This window comes from Phocoena phocoena, chromosome 13, assembly GCF_963924675.1.
Source record: "Phocoena phocoena chromosome 13, mPhoPho1.1, whole genome shotgun sequence".
In the NCBI taxonomy this organism is placed as follows: domain Eukaryota; kingdom Metazoa; phylum Chordata; class Mammalia; order Artiodactyla; family Phocoenidae; genus Phocoena; species Phocoena phocoena.
Genome location: NC_089231.1, coordinates 56739251 through 56751450, shown reverse-complemented (window position 1 = coordinate 56751450; position 12200 = coordinate 56739251). Strand labels below are relative to the sequence as shown.

The 12200-nt window shown below is 40.9% G+C and overlaps 1 pseudogene; it reads right to left on the bottom strand.

Moving 5' to 3' along the window:
• Window positions 1-1344: 1344 nt before the first annotated feature.
• On the bottom strand, window positions 1345-2270 carry LOC136132833 (serine/threonine-protein phosphatase 2A catalytic subunit beta isoform pseudogene; annotated as a pseudogene).
• Between the last annotated feature and the right edge of the window lie 9930 nt (window positions 2271-12200).

Below are 12200 nucleotides of genomic sequence, written 5' to 3'. Positions count from 1 at the left end.
AGTGTGAATGGAGAAAACCAACGTCTTCCTTCCATTGTTAGTGATTTCTCCTTTGTTTCCGAAAGATAAATCGAGCCTTCTATGATGGTTTATAAATTTTTGATGATGTTACCTAACACTTTATTGGTATAAATAGGATTTTGATTGAGCAGGAGTTGTAAGTGCTTTACTTAAACATATCCATTATTGGACCCCATGAAGAGTTTAAGCCCATGGGATATTTGTCTTTCTCTGTCTGAGTTACTAGGTCCATCCATGTTGCCACAAATGGCATCATGTAGTTGTTTTTTTTAAAAAATTTTATGGCTGAGTCATATTCCATTGTATGTTTATACCACATGTCAGTCATTTTTTAAAAAAATTTATTTTAGGCTGCATTGGGTCTTTGTTGCTGTGTGCAGGCTTTCTCTAGTTGTGGCAAGTGGGGGCTACTCTTCGTTGCTGTGTGCAGGCTTCTCATTGCATTGGCTTCTCTTGTTGTGGAGCACGGGCTTCAGTAGTTGTGGTACGTGGGCTCAGTAGTTGTGGCTTGCAGGCTCTAGAGCTCAGGCTCAGTAGTTGTGGCGCATGGGCTTAGTTGCTCCGTGGCATGTGGGATCTTCCCGGACGAGGGCTTGAACCTCTGTCCCCTGCATTGGTAGGCGGATTCTTAACCACTGTGCCACCAGGGAAGCCCCCCCACCCCCGCCTTTATTTTTGTTTAAAATGGAAAGTTCATTTGCTCAGTACACCAAATAGAATGCAAGTACTGTCATGATAAATATACAGAAATATGCAAATCAACATAAAATAGTAATTTAGTTTAAATGAAGGGAAATCTCTTTAAATGTTATGACAACGTACTCCTAAAAATCTTTCTTTCAGTTAATTATACATTTCAATAAAATAAACGGTAATGAATTAAGTGGAAGTTAGCTTGTGAATTTTTCTCAAAAATAAAAATCCAACCCTATTTATCCATGTCAGTTAAACACTCTAACTAAAATTTCCAAGTAAGTGCAAAAGTAGATGGAGTTAGCTATCTTTTTTGCTTGAACAGTTCCAAGGAAAATGGTTCCTACAAATACAGCAGGCAAACTGTTACGACCGACCGATCTAGAACATAGTGTTGAACTAATTTCGGTCTGAAGTTGTGCTAAATGCTCATCATTAGTATGGCACAGTTTGGTCCATGGTATGGTTTAATGCCAAGACAGATCCCAATTTGTTACAGAAACACATAGATTACTGTTGCTTTTTTTGGTTTTATTTTATGTGTGTGTGTGTGTGTGTGTGTATATATATTTTTTTTTCTTTAAGTCAGGTATACTTCCACATACAAAGGCAGGTTTTCCCAGGAGGAATTTACAGAAAGTAGTCTGGGGTGCTGTGGATCACATGAGGCTCTCCATGATGAGGTGCTGGGTCAAACTAAAGGAAGGAACATTTCAAAGTGTCATCTGATTCCACGATAGCAGCCTGGTTCCCACAAGGATAACAGTAATTGGATGCGCTGAAAATGGTAACCACGTCCCGATTGTGACACCAGTTGTATCCCTCCGTTACAAGGTGGTGAGCACAAGAAACCAGTGTGAGACCACTGGCATGGTTAAATGTTTCAGAAATATCTTGTCCAAATGTGTAGCCAGCCCCGAGTGGTGAAATGCCCCACCCACCATGGTCATCTGGATCTGACCATTACAGATCACACATTGGGCCCTCATGTGGAACTTCTTGTAAACCATCCAGGGCTCTTACATGATCCAGTGTATCTATGGATGGGGAGAGGCCACCATGGAGGCAGAATATCTGTCCATCTACTAAAGCTGTAAGTGGCAGATAAACAGATCTGTAAAATATTTCCAAACATCGGCATTTCCATACTTTCGCAGACATTCATCATAAAAGCCATATACTTGGGTAACTTGTCGGCTTTCGTGGTTTCCTCTCAATATTGTAGTATGTTCTGGATAACACACGTTTAATGCCACAAGAAGAGTCACAGTCTCCACAGAATAATAACCTCTGTCTCCATAGTCACCCATGAATAGATAGTTTGTATCTGGTGATTTCCCACCAATTTTAAAGAGTTCCACAAGGTCATGGAATTGACCATGCACATCTCGACAGATGGTAACAGGACAATGGACCTCTTGCACGTTTGATTCTTTTGTTAAAATTTCCTTAGCCTTTTCGCACAGCGTCTGCACCTGGTTCTTGCTAAGTACTTTACACTTGTTCAGGTGCTCGACCCACTGGTCCAGCTCCTTGGTGAACGCCTTGTCGTCCATGGTGGCCCGAGTCCCTCCCCTGCTGCCCCTGCCCTGGGCACCGGTCCCCTCGCCCAGTGCCACCGCCGCCGCCAGCTCCCACATATCAGTCATATGTGGAATCTAATTTTTTAAAAAATGATATAAATGAACTTATTTACAAAATAGAAACAGAGTCACAGATTTCTAAAACAAACTTACAGTTACCAAAGGGGAAACATGGTGGGCAGGGATAAATTAGGAGCTTGGGAGTAACATACACACACTACTAAATGTGAAATAGATAACTAAAAAGGACCTACTGTATAGCACAGGGAGCTCTACCCAATATTCTGTAATAACCTATATGGGAAAAGAATCTGAAAAAGAATGAATATATGCATAACTAAATCACTTTCCTGTATGCCTGAAACGAACACAACATTGTAAATCAACTATAGTCCAATAAAATTTAAAAAAATATGTTAATGAAAAAAAAAAAGAGTTTAAGCCCCTAGGTTTAAAGAGAGAAGCCAGCTTCCTTTCAGAAAGATACCCCAAACAGAACTAGTTTGTCATCATTTAACTTTACATCCCCACATAGCAGTAATTCTCAACCTTGTGTAGGCATTGGAAACATCTAGGGAACTTTGAAAACATACCGATCTCAGGCTCTGTCCTAGACCACCTCATCTTCACCTGTAGGGTGGGTTCAGGTGTGAGCATTTACAAAGCTTGCCAGATGATTCTAGGGCACGTCTAGGGATGAGAACTGAGGGCCCATGACACTGGTTCTCAAAGTATGGTCTCTGGACCAGCAGCATCGCATCATCTGGGAACTTGTCAGAGATGCAAATACTTGGGCCCAGCTCGGACTCACTGAATCAGCAGTTCTGGAGGTGGGGCTCAGAAGCCGCATTTCAACAAGCTCTCCAGATGATTATCACCCACGTTAACATTTCAGAACGATTGGCCTTTAGGTTCCTACCTCCAGCCAAATACTTACGTTTGTATGTCTCTGCCGAGAGTTCCCAGGCAATCACGCTTGGGAATTGCTACTTTCCATGGAGGGAAAAACATGCAACATCACTGCTTGAAACAAGGGATTGTTGCTCGAGTTTCCCTAACTTGGCCATGTTCGCCTGCTTTCCAGACCACTTCTCTGGGAGCTTTCCACCCTTGCCTACTTTCTAGAAATGTTTCTGTGAGCTTCTGACTTTCTCCTCGCTCCCAAAGTCATCTTGCATGTTTTGAGCTTCTGGGCTGCTTGTTCTGGCCACCTTTCCTGGAGTTTGCTGGTTTCTAGCCACCTAGCTGTGTGTGTCTGTGTGTCCATCTACTTGGCTCTGACGCATATGAGCCCCTCCCAGCTCTTCTGCATTGCAAGCCTGTCCGCAACTTCCCTGGTTGTACTTCCTGTCTCCGTGACCTGCCGCTATCCAGGCTCTGGGTGCAAGTTTAATCTTTTCATGTTTTGGGAGAGGGAAGTGAAACAAAGACTTCAGAATTGAAGCAGCTAGCTTTCATCTCTCCAGAATGAGATTTTTGTTGAGTGATTTTATGACTGTGATTAAAGAGTTACGTATTTGTAGAACGTCTGGATCGATTGCATTCAAATATACCCAAACTCTTTTCAGAGTTCAGTGATGGATGCAGCTGAAACCTGGTGATTTTCCATCAGTGCCCTCCCTCCTTTGATGTGGGGATTGAGAGATGACTGACTGCCCTGACCTCTTTTGTGACCATTTGAACTTTATCGACTTGGGAACTTCTCTTCTACCTTGTCCATTGTTTGCTGGGATTGTGGGATTTATCTTTCCAGACCCCCTAGTCCTTCCCTTTTCATTTTACGAGAATACATTTCCATTATTCTGAAGTTTATGTCAGTGTTTTTATGTGACTGTATTTTTTGTTGCATGTACATTATCTTCCTAGTTACCGCTCAAGTCCGAAACCTGGGCGATTTCTGAGGTAGCTTTCAGGTGAGTGAAAAGAGAAATGGCTTCTATTTTGACTTCTTCATATCCATTCGTAAATTTTACTAACCGCCCACCTTTATTCTCTGTTATTCTGTAACAGCCGACCTATTATTCTCACAAATCAACTTCCCTTCCACAAGCCAGCAACCTCCAGCCTGCCTGGTCTCTTCACTGTCTATTTTTCTTTGCTAATCCAAGAGCCTCCTTTCCTGCTCATTCTGTTTTCCTATTCACCCTCCTCCAAACAATCCTCTGAAGTTATATTAGATAAATCCTTTTGAAATGTTTCTTTTAGCTGAATTTCCAAATTAATTTGTTTGATGTCTTGCCCTCGTGACCTATTAGATGAAGTTCAACTCTGCAGTATGGCATTTAAGGTCTCTTATGACCTGGTCAGGTATACTTTCCCAGCCGTAACTCTTTAATTTGTAATTTTTATACAATTTTAAGGTTATTTTCTATTTACAGTTATCACAAAATATTGGCTGTATTGCCCGTGTTGTACAATACATCCTTGAGCCCATCTTACACCCAGTGGTTTGTGCCTCCCCTCCCCCACCCCTATATTGCCCCTCCCCCATCTCCCCACTGGTAACCACTAGTTTGTTCTCCTTATCTGTGAATCTGCTTCTTTTTTTGTTATATTCACTATTTTGTGGACTTTTTTAGATTCAACATATAAGTGATATCATACAGTATTTGTCTTTCTCTGTCTGACTTACTTCACTTAGCATAATGCCTTCCAAGTCCATCCATGTTGCTGCAAATGGCAACATTTCATTCTTTTTTATGGCTGAGTCATATTCCATCACTATATATATATATATATATATATATATATAGAGAGAGAGAGAGAGAGAGAGAGAGAGAGAGAGAGACACACACACACACACACACACACACACACACACACACACACACACACACACATATACATCTTCTTTATCCAGTCTTCTGTTGATGGACATTTAGGTTGTTTCCATGTCTTGGCAATTGTAAATAGTGCTGCTATGAACATTGAGGTGAATGTATCTTCTTGAATTAGTGTTTTTGGTTTTTTCAGATACATACCCAGAAGTGGGATTGCTGAGTCATATGGTGGCTCTATTTTTAGTTTTTTGAGAAACCTCCATTCAGTTCTCCATAGTATCTCAGTCTTAACTCTCAATCCTCCACCTCATGTATATAGTTGTATGCTTCAGGCTGCCTTATATGTAATTCCTCAAATCATGTTATCTCTTATCACGTTTCTGTCTCTGTGTGGCCTCTGTGGTTTCCTCGTCTTGGTATGCCCTTACTTACTTTTCTGCCTGGCAGACATCTAAGCATTGCTCAGGGTGGCTCAAGTTTCCCTCCCACAGCTCCCCGGGAAGTTTTACACACCACTTCCTCTGCTTCCAACAGTATCTTACGTGTACTTACTACACATAGCGTAAGACTTTGCCGCCATGCTGGTCTCTTCATGAGCTGGTTGAGAAGAACTGACTTCTTGCAGGACCAACAGGAGAAACATTCATCCCCCAGATAAGTGGAGAATTGGGAACACCAGACGATGCTGTTGGAACAAATGGAAAGCATGTGGGTCCCAGGGTGGGTGAACTGGGTGATGGAGGCCCAGTGGTATGAGAGTGATGTGCAGACTATTTCTATAATCTGGACAGATTCAGGAAAAATGAGGGTTTGGGAAGAAAGTTCAAAAACCAGATTATAGCTCAGAAACCAAAGTGAGAGAGAGGAAGAGTTAGCGTGACTGTTATCCTTTCTTGCTTAGCCAGTCACTCACTACAAAACTTAGTGATACAAAAAAACCATTTTATCACGCTGACAGATTCTGTGAGTCAAGAATTCAGACAGGACATAACACACTTGTTGGAGAGACGTGTGTAGATGAGCGTCTGTGACATAAAGCAGCAGAGGAAAATGCTGTTGTATAGGGACATGACGCTTTGGGGGGAAGGCACCTGCTCTAATTCCTAAAACAGAAAATAGGATGGAGAAGATGATGGCAGAGATACCTTTGGGGTTGGGCTCTGGGGGAGACGTCTCATAGCCAGGCGCAAGTTCAAGGGCTGGGTGAGGAAACAAAATGGGTAAACGTGTTTAGATAGTGGTGAATAATTTGTGATGGTTGGAATGAAAGGTGTGTGGCAAGATACACATTGTAGAGAAGCTTTGGGACATAAACTAAAGAGCTTAATGTTATTTATTATTATATACAGCAGAGGATCATTGACTTTGTTGTTTTCTCTTTAGCAGAGCTCACTTTCTAGAACCCAACCAGACTTTGATACTAGCATATACTAGAAATGTCTGAAGAAGGAATAGGTGAGTCAAGTAGGTGGGTGTAGGGGTTTGTGTCGCCAGATCTCTAACAAGTAAGATGCTTTCAGGTTCTGTCGCGATTATAGACTAAATTGTCAAAGAGATAAAGAGTATCGTTGCCCTTGGCTCACCAGGGATCTTTCAGAATAGGTACTTAGTTGGTTGTGACAGGGAAGGAAGGTCTGTGAGGGCTGCCGTATTTACAGTGGCTAGAATAATGTCTAGTATATTTATAAAAATCAGAATAACAAATGGCTAGAATAATGTCTAGTATATTTATAAAAATCAGAATAACAAATGAAAATGAGAATTTTTGTACGCGTCTCAATCAGTCTATGGACCCATTTTCCTTTAACCTCTTCAAAAACAAGGTATTCGTGGTGGAACTTCGTGGTTTTCAGAAGTTTGGGTTTGGTGCTTGATTTCTACAAGTTATTTGAATACTTTTTGTTAACGGTTGATTATTAGGTAAAAAAGTTGTTCCCAAGAGGAAGCTTAAATTAGGTAGAATTATACTATGCGGGAACAGAAAATGTTTCCAGAGAGCTTTGACCCACTTCTGGTGCTTTATTACAGATGAATAAGTTGAGGTCTAGAGAAGTTAAGTGACTTTAACCACAGTCATCTAACTGGTAAATGTTGAAGCCAAGAATAGGAGTTGACTTCTAATTGACGATTGGTATTATTTCCATTGTGTAAAGCTGCACGCCACTTTGGTTTTCAAGTCAAATCTTAGCTTGAACTGTAGGAGAAAAAAAATCTCCATCTGGCTCTGCTAAATTCCCAGAGGAAAATTTAAATCCTAGGGTGGCAGAACTCAGGAACGGAGAGGAAATTAACATTGTCTTTAGTTAAATAAGTGAGTGTTTAGAAAAGACACATGCGGACACGTGTACATTTTTCTTGCGTGTTTGTTTTCAAGAATTAAATTCAGGTAGACTGGACACTGCCTAAGGTAGAAGGCTTGGAGATTTATACAATTACAAGAATGTTCTGTAGAAAAGCCCCAAGAGATTGTTCCTTACGACCTGTATTTTCAGGTTGAAAGAAGAAGATCCTCAGAGAGATTAAGTGACATGTCCAAGGTCACAGAACAATGAGTGACTCTTTCAGAAATGGAAACCAGAACTCTTAATTTGGGAGAAGTGAATATTGCTTTTCAGGTATAAAATGTGTAGCCTTAAAGGAAATATTTGGGTTTAAAGTGGTGTATTTAAAAAATATTTTAATCGTTAAATGTCTGTTTATAATATGAAACATAACAGCTTAACACATCCCACAAACATGACGTCCACGAACAGGAAGAGCCTCATCACCAGCCATGAGATGCTCCCCATGCGCTCGGCTTCCTACATTCGGTCCCCATCCTCCATCCTCCACAGTGAACTACTCTGTGGGGCTTTCCTCTCTGTATTCTCTGTTCTTTATTCCTTGACCATTATATGCATTATTGCTAAAAATCTATTTCTTAAAAATTGTGCTTGCTTTTGAACTTGAGCAAAATGACAGCAAAGTGTTCGTATTCTTCTGCACCTTGCTTTTTCTATCCAGCGGTATGCTCTGAAGATCCGGCCACGCTGACGGACATGGTCAGTCTATTGCAGTGATGTGCAAACTCCAGCTATGCACAGTTCATTCATCTCTTCTCTCATTTTTGTGTATTTGGTTTATTTGACAGTCGCTTTTGTTTGTTTGTTTTTGCTGTCACCAACCAGGCTGCCACAGACGTTCTTAGGCATGTCTCGTGATAAATATCTGGGAAAGGCTGGGCTGGGCAGTGTCCCACCTTTTCAAGATGATGCCCAGCTGTTTTGTAAAGTGGCTGTGCCACTTGGGACTCCCACCAGTGGCATCTCAGAGTCCCCAGTGTTCTAAGTCCTTGCCAACACTTAGTGTCACCAGCCTTCTTAATTTTTGCCAATCTGGTGGGTGGATATTAGCATTCAAAGGGGGTTTTTATTGTGATTTGGGGTCTAATATTTTTCTGTTAGAAATAAATGGACAATATTGCAAGGGGATGTCAGAATAAGACATTTTATAAATACTCACTTTAGGCAAAATGACTAAGAAAAACAACACAGTCACATGAAGAAAGTATAAAATGCGAGAAGAGAGATATTTTCGCACGTTTAGCGTGATGGGTGTTAATATATTCAGCAATCACACTTTCATGTTCGTTAATATTTAATGATAATCTTGAATTAATTAAGTGAAGTTCAATTTATTCATAGTTATTCATTTTATCCTGATGTTTTAACTCATCCTGGAAGAGAATATAGTAAGGTGGGATTTATATATATATATATATACACACACACACATTAACATTTATATATATGTAAATGACTCAGGATGAAATCATATACTGACCTGAATAGATTACATTGCAAGGTTTACAGAAGTAATAACACTGTAACTCTTTGGGCTGTTTTGAGATTTTCACCGTTTAATTTTTTTAAAACCCTCTTAGATCCTTGGTTGAAAAGTGTCCTTATTATGTGACATTTGATGACCCCAGTGATGTGACCCAGGTTCTCTTGGTTCATGTTATAGACTGTTTTCTACCCCAGTGGGATCTGATCAGGTAGCACCAACTTCCTGTTTTAATGTGATGGTAAAATTATGGAATCCCTGGTACCCAGTTCTACCCTCCACTGATCAAGTAAGAGCACTTTTTGCTATAATAACTTGTTACCAAAGGTAGATGATCAAACTCAGAGAAGTGGAACATCTTTTGATAAAGATCCAATAAATGCCCAAAGTTAAATGAGTTTTAATAAATGTCTCCCTCTATGAGCACAGATCTGCACAGTTTATATTCCTGTTTGACAGAAAAGGTCCTCTTTGTATTCTGAAGTTATTTTGTAATAAGACATGGAGCATGGACACAATGGGGTCACTTCAGGTGTTACGATCGCCTTAAGGATTTGGGATGGTTACCTAGCAAGAATCAGAAGGGGCAGAGTTAGGAGACCAAGTTTATTTTAGGATCCACTCGGAGCTCAGCGTTTAACCTGGGACCATCCTAGAGTTTCTAAAGCAATGGACCCAAGCAGCAGATGGTTTTTCTATCTGAAGTTGGATTGAACAGGCATAGGCATGCTGGATTCCCACCCACCCCTCCTACTCTCTTTTTTTTTTTTTTTTTTTTTTTTTTTGTGGTACGCGGGCCTCTCGGTGTTGTGGCCTCTCCCGTTGCGGAGCACAGGCTCCGGACGCGCAGGCTCAGCAGCCATGGCTCACGGGCCCAGCCGCTCCGCGGCATGTGGGATCCTCCCGGACCGGGGCACGAACCCGTGTCCCCTGCATCGGCAGGTGGACTCGCAGCCACCGCGCCACCAGGGGAGCCCCCCTCCTACTCTCTTTAGGTTGGGTCTCACCCTTTGATGGCAGCAAGGGACATGATCCAAATTTCAAGATGTGAAAATTGCCAGAAGCCATCCAACTGACCAAAGCCTCTGAAAGAATAAACTCTCCTAATCCTAGCTGCCTTCATTGCATCTTGAGGCCTAGCAGAAAAGCTGGGGTGATGTGGATTCCCAGACACCTATCTTACTTATGTTGGCAGGTCTGCAGGATTCCAGAAGGTTCGGATTTGACAAGTTGAGTATAGCCAAGGGTGTCCCTTGGGGTTCTGTCCTTTGTTGATTGCATAACTCCCTTCCCAACTCCACCACCAACCTTCACCCAAGGTGGACCTCACCCATCTGCTTGTTGCTCTGTTCCCATTTTTTCTTTGCTTCCTCTGCATGTGGCCTGGCTCCATATGGTATCCCGAGCCTGGGAAAGCCGTCTCTGCTCCATTTGCTTAATTAGTCTCCAACTGTGTCTATGGCTCACCTTGTTCTTATGTTTACAAGATTATAAGAACCCTGAAACTTTCCCTTCCTAGTTTTCCTGCATCTTCAGGTATAACACCAAACTACAATTTCCCAAATCCACTACATCAAGGCATTCTGTTTCCACTAACTCAAAAATCTGTAATGATAGTTCTACAATCTATAATATAAACATTAATCATCTCATAATCCTTTCTCAACAAACGATCTTCTTAACCAAATACATTTTGTATACTTGTCATTTAATCTAATATCTTTCCTTTCTCATTGTATTTCCCTTCTGATTACTGCTACTCGGTATTCTTGAAAGTACCCAATCACATTTTGTTGGTTTTGCATGATTTCAGATCTAATTGAGGAGATAATGCATATGTAAAGGAAAACATAGCAATTTATTAATACCTAGAAAATTTACTGAGATCTTATTTTGTCCTAGGAAGATGATAGTTTGCCATGTGTGTGATGTGTATTATCATTTAATTCTTACAGTGAGTTACTGGTGCAGTAACGTTATTATCCCCACCTTATAGATATGGAAACTGAGCCATGTAATGGTCCATGATCACACAGGAAGTAGCTTGTGGAACCAGTAGAGAGAGGGTGCAAATAGGAGATATCTGTCCACGTCCCAACATTCTTCATCTCTGGTCTCTACTTCTTTATCAATATGATACATGTTTCATCCTCTTTAAACCTTTTCTGAACAAGACAGGTCTTTTAATTTTTAAAACCTTTTTTTATTGAACTATAGTTGATTTACAATACTGTATTAGTTGCAGATGTACAGAGAAGTGGTTCAGTTTTATATATATATAATCTTTTTCAGATTCTTTTCCATGATAGGTTATTATAAGATACTGAATGTAGTTCCTGTGCTATACAGTAGGTCCTTGTTTTTATCTATTGTATACGTAGTGGTGTGTATCTGTTAATCCCCTACCCCTAATTTATCCCTCCCCTTTTCCCCTTAAGATGGGTCTTTTAAATAAATAAATCTGTTCCTTGGTCTGAGAGAATGGCAGAAAGTAGTATAAGAATTCAAAAGCAGAAGCAGTCACAGCCAGCACTTATATGTAAAAAGAGGCTTTCTGGACTCTAGCTCAAAGGCATGTGTAGGACAGGACTTTCAAATGCCTTATCAAGACCACTTGGGGCGAGACTTTGAAGTGGAAGACGTCTTCTCCCACAGTGGCCTCAAATCTGGCCATCCTGTTGTCCTACTTGTATTGGGGGTGTGGAGATGGAGTTAGGGTAATTGGGGGACCACAAAGGATCAGCAGTTTGTGTGCACGTAGAGTGTCAGTTGTGTTGTCACATGACCAACACGACCGTCATCCAGGCACCCTGCTCCTCTGAGAACCTGGATCTTATCTATGCTTCATCGGCTTCTGGGTGCTGTGATTTCCTTTTGCTATTACGTTTCCCTGGAAGTGAATATGATCTTATCCATTCTGCAGGAAAAATGCTGGGAATGCAGGATAAATGACTGATTTTATCCTTGAAATTACAAAGGTCCCTCTATCCCAGTGACTGTGATCACTTTTTCTTATCTTTATATCAAGTGTACATGAATTGAAATTTATATTTTAAAAAGTTGATAATGCTGAAACCGGGAAGATGGCATAACCAGCAGAAACAGAAGAGATGAATTCTAGCCAATGTGTGTTAATCTTTTACACTTTCTCTAAACTGGAATGAGGAACTTGGGGTCCTGAGATAGGGGATGCAGCATGTTATCAACTCAGTTGTTTATCTGGAGTGATGTAAAATTAGAAAGGAGGAAAAGTTTGCCTAGGTTCCCTCCCCATCTGCAAGGATCCTACTGCATCCTT